The 5,373-nt window shown below is 42.0% G+C and overlaps 1 protein-coding gene across 5 annotated transcripts in view; it reads right to left on the bottom strand.

The window, feature by feature from the left end:
* Positions 1–5,373, bottom strand: part of EPN3 (epsin 3) — a 54,739-nt gene that overhangs the window by 47,327 nt on the left and 2,039 nt on the right. The window lies entirely within an intron of this gene.

Here is a 5,373-nt window from a genome sequence, read left to right on the forward strand (position 1 = left end):
GGGCACCTTTCTCTCCTTGGACCCCGGACCGCCTCGTACTTTCGCGCCTTCTCTCTGGAAATCTGGAGCGAGAACTGACCGAGAGGTTATGAAAGAGGAGCTAGTGACTCGCGTCTTTCGGCGGTGTTGTCAAGAGGGCGCGAAAGGATAACGTGGCCGGGGTCCGGCCAAGCCCCTCTCTGCCGTGCCAGAGGCTCGCTAATCTTTTCCGTCGCCAGCATTCGTGCTCGGAAGCCACGGCTGCAAGCGAGGCCGCCCACCATGCGGCTGATGCTTTTTCTCAACTCTCTTCAGCGAGATTTTGACAGGCCACGCTGAAACGAAGGTAAAGCCATTCCCACGAGCCAGGGGAACGGCTTTACCGTTATAGAGTCTTTCTCGTCCCTTGCAGTCTGCCGGGCGCCCCCGCCCCGCCCGAAAGCTCTCTCCAGCTTCTTTTCACGTCCTATTTGAATCGGAGGCGGGCGATTTTCGTGCGCGCGCGTTTTTTTTTAATTATTTATTATTTTGACTTATATACCGCCCTATTCCCGTAGGACTCAGGGCGGTTTACAGGGCAATTAAAATCATACCATACAAAACTTTAAAAAAATTTTTTAAAACAATTAATTAAATTTAAAGCCCAAAATTTAAAAAAGTTAAAACATTAAAACCCCTCAGTCTAAGTACCCACTGTGTACCCGCTCTGTTTCCTCATAGTGGGTGATTCCCTTCCCCCATATTCTCCGGAATGAAAATACCCTCTGCGAACTGGCTCCCTTTTCTCACGAAAACACGAGGAGACTTCTCTGCAGTGTTGAAACCCCACTAGAACACAGGGTGGTTAACGCGCCGGTGTATGGAAGTTTCCTTCCCACCCCACCCCACCCCTCAGTGGCCCTACCGCTTAGGAAGGTCCTTAGCTTTCCCTTTCCACTGGGGGAAAGTTATTAGGGAGCAGCAAGTCCGGAGAAATCTTTTCGAAGCCAAAGTTGCAATTCCTCTGGGCAATTGGGAGGTGGGGTGGGGAGCTGGATAGGTCAGCCGAAGGAAGATTGCCAAAGAAGCAAGGCCAGGGAGCCAGTCGAGGCACCGGATTTGAATTTGAGACCTCGTTCAGGATGGCAGGTCTCTTACGGAGACCTATCAGGATGCAATCTAGAGGGTTGCTGCTGTCCTGCACGGGGCCCACTGCTACTCTTCTCCTGGATCTTTCCGGAAAGGTTGGTCAGAGGTTGCTGAGAATTCATCTGCGCTTGTCCAGGAGATTACAGCAAACGGCAAAATGCAGAGGGCACTAGAGAAGTGGATTATACTATTATAGGGGCCATCAAATGCAGAAACACTACTACGGACTGTGGCGATGCCAGAATTTAATTAAATAATAAGGCAAAATGGGTTTCTCACAGGAAAATATAGTTCACTGTCTTTCCAAAGACTGAGCCTCTTTACCAAGGCAGTTTTGGAAAGAAGCCGTAACATTATTGCTGTATTTATCTCTCACCTTTTCACAGCTGGGGTCTGCAGAGATCTCAGATTTTCTATCAAAAAGTGTTCATTCCATAGCCCAGATCTTTTTATATATTCCAAGCAATGCTGACTATAGAGTGTTACAGGAGTTGAAGGCCAAATAATCAGAAACATAACTGGAAGAATACCAAAATCTTTCTGATTTTTAATGAAGACTGTTTTTTCAACTGATTGGGGGCAATGTATTTTAATCCAGTGGGTGTGTTTGCGTGTGTGTCATGCTCAGCAGCCCACTATCATCAAGTACTGGGAAAAGGGATTTGATCCATCCTCCCCAAACAAATGATATTGGCAAAGATTTTAATATAGATGTCATGGCTGATCTGCATTTTCCATCCCTTGCCTTGCACATGGCAGGTGCTGTTGTCGTGCAAGTTCTGCAATTATTAATGAATATATATCCATGACATTTTAAACATACCTGGAATTATAGAACAATCCAGGCTGACAATTAGTTAGATTCCTTGAAAAACAAGTTTTATCCCTGCTTCATTTATAGTTTGCATCAAGGTGTCAAATACCTGCTATTTGCACAGAAAAATTAAAAAGCTCTATTCTTACTTTTCAAAGATTTTCTTTCAAAGTAAGGAACTTGAAAATACCAAAGCAGAAACATATTATAACTCTCCTCAAAGAAAGGTGTAGTAGTAGTAGTGATGGATTTTAATTACCCCCTCCCCCAACATCTGTGGGAGAGAAACTTTGCCAAATATGGTTCTTCCAGGAAATGTATATATAACTTTTTCTTTCAAAAGTTAAAGGAAGGCACAAGAGCACATCCTTTAGATCCTAATCAATAAGGAAAACTAAAGAAATATACAGAGAGATGGCTTAATGTGTTTTCCACCGGCCTGTGAGGCAACACAAAGAATGCCAGCATCAATTTGCTGTCATGATAGCCAGCCTCTGCTCTCCCCTGCTAACAAAATAAGATAGGTGATGCTTTTCTCAGTTTTATTAGAGGCAAATTAAGGTACAGTGATTTGTACCCTATTTTTTCCTCCCACATGCCAGGCAGGAAAAACAAGCACCAACTGCCTTCGTAATAAAAAGGATGAGAGAATCCTCTCTAGAGGCAGGCAGAGCTGGCAACTAAGGGAAGGGTGGGGAGTGTCCTTGGTTACTTTTAAAGGACCCTATTCCTCCAGGCAGAATTTGGTAGGCGAAAAGCAGTTGTCTCCTCACATCACTCAAGCTCTCTTTTCTTTCTGAGAAATTACTCTTGGTGGTCCTTACCAGTAGTTGTAAGAAGCAACTTCCCCACCACCACCGCCACCAAACTCTTCTTGCATTTTGCTGGTGTTACCCTCCTCTCCCTGCTGTGACTCAGGACTCAGCTGCCGTTAGGATGACAAAACCTTCTAGAACAGGGGTAGGCAACCTTGGCTCTTTTACAACTCGTGGACTTCAACTCCCAGAATTCCTGAGCCAGCCACGCTGAGGGGAAAGGGAGGTTTCCAAGCTGAGCCATGCTGGCTCAGGAATTCTGGGAGTTGAAGTCCACGAGTCATAAAAGAGCCAAGGTTGCCTACCCCTGTTCTAGAAAGACACTGATTTCTTTCTAGAGAATTTTTTCATCCTTCAGGATAATAGGTCAAGGGTTAGGTCATTTTGCTGGTTCTACCATCTAGCAGCGCTTATCCATTCTGGTCCTGGAGCTTTCCTAGACTTTAGTGATTGTTTCATTTATTACTGCAAAAGTGTATTAATATTTACCAACTGCAAAAGTCCAAGATGCAAAAGCAGTTGATTAAGAGTGGGCAAGAACATTCTCCAGACCAAATCAGGTTGTGATTTCCTTCTCCCAATCTTCCCCAGTTTTTCTAAATGTGATCAGGGATCAGAGGAAGGAAGTCAGAAGCAATTGGGAAAGAGGAGCATACCAAGAGTCATCAAACCCAATCAACACAGTATGGGCAGATTTCAGTTGCTGTTGCATTGTCATCACCATATGCCACATTTGCAAGGTCTGTGTTGGAAGAAGACAGAAAACACCACTTTATAACATTTGGCTATAGGCTAGGGAGAAGAGGAAGTATGTGTCCTTCAATGTTAACTTCAAGCTAATATCAGGATCTATGGATGTGCCCTTACTCAAGGAAGCAGAATGTTACAGGAGTAGTAAGGAAGCATGACTGGGACATGCTGGAATTCTTGATTGGAAAGGAATTTAAACCTGATTTGAAATGTTTAAAAAGCAGTCTTTTACACTTTCAGAGCAATGAAAAATAATCACTTCAAAATGAAACAAGATCAGTAGTAAATAAATTTAATAATAAATTTCAAAAAATAGAATTCCAGGGCAGGAAATGCTAATGGAAAATGGAAGTCAAGATTTGTGGGAGTTTCTAACACCCGTGAAACAAAGCAAACTATTTGCAGCTTGTGTGTTGGGACTACAAAAAGATGAATGTGATTTTAGGTTGTATTGACAGACTTATAATTTTCAGTCACGGGGATTTGGTTAGATACCATCTTAAGTCCTGTTTCCACTTTTGGATGTCACACTTTAAGGATTTAGATAAACTGTAATAGAGAAGAATAATTAAGGGACTTGAAACAATCCTAAAAAAAGTGACTGAAGGAATTGCTTATGTTTAACTTTGAGAAAAATGAGGGAGGACATGATAACATGCTTGAAATATCAAAAATGATATCACATAGGAAGTTAGGACTTTGCTCTTCTCCTTGCAGAGTGGAGGTCTGTTTGAAGTTACAAATAGGCAAATTTTGTTTGAATGTTAGAAAACAAAATCCAACAGAAAGATCAATTTGATAATGGAACAACTTACACACTGAAGTGATGGGTTTTCTTTTGCTGTAGATGTTTGAGCAGGGGTTAAATATCATCTTTCAATGATATTTTAATCATTCCTGTATGGAGCAGGAAGTTGGAGATGATGACACAAATGACCCCTTCCAATTCAATGTTTGGGTGATTAAGATAAAGGCCTCATTGACCTTACTTATGTTTGAAGTTGGCTGAAAAGTACAGAGAAAGAGGAAAGGAGCTTGCAAAAACCTCTTCCCCTATTCCTATTATCTGAGACAAAGTGGCTGAGACATTGACTTTGATGGCAACAATGGATCTGTCAGCATGGCAAAATAGGAGCCTGAGAGCTGTATTTGGCTGGTAGGCACCCAGTAATCCATCCAAATAAAAATCATAATGTACCCTCACAGTCAATTATGCGACAGTGATTGTATGAACTAGATATTCTCATACAACACATATGGGCAAGCTGTAAACCACATATGGCTCGCAACTGCTCTCTTTGTGTTCTATCATCACTCCGCTTACTTTTTCTCCATCATCCAGCAGTTTAGCCATTAGGTGGGCTGCCTGGAACAGATTGTTTCTGAATGCAATCAGAACAGGAAAATGGCAAGCTTAATAAAGACAGTGAAGCAGTTAAAGTCTCTGTTGCCATACCTCACTGTGCTCTTTAGTGACAATGAGGTTTCTGTTGCTGATAGCAGAAGTGGAACAATAGTGAATTGGATAAGTACTACTGAATAGAAGCCTCAACTTCATGAGAGAGGAGATGAGGAGAGGGAATGGGAAAGGGAAAAAGAATGAGCACAGTATATAGACGGATAAATCAATTCAACTCACTTGCACAACTCTTAAAGATTTCCACTGGGCCAAGGTAGCTACCTCCATATACCATCAATATGAAAATGTTGGCTTCATATACCTAGTTAATATTCTTCAGCTGGTGAGAGAACTTACTGTATTCAAATGTATTTGTCTACAAAAAGCCTGCAGGAGAGAGAAAATCTCTAGTCTTTCATAAACAAAACTTCTCTGATACTATTTATGTGTGTGTACATATACAATTTATTTTGTTATAAAAATACCAT

The sequence above is a fragment of the Vipera berus genome, assembly GCF_964194415.1.
Source record: "Vipera berus genome assembly, chromosome: 2".
NCBI lineage: Eukaryota > Metazoa > Chordata > Lepidosauria > Squamata > Viperidae > Vipera > Vipera berus.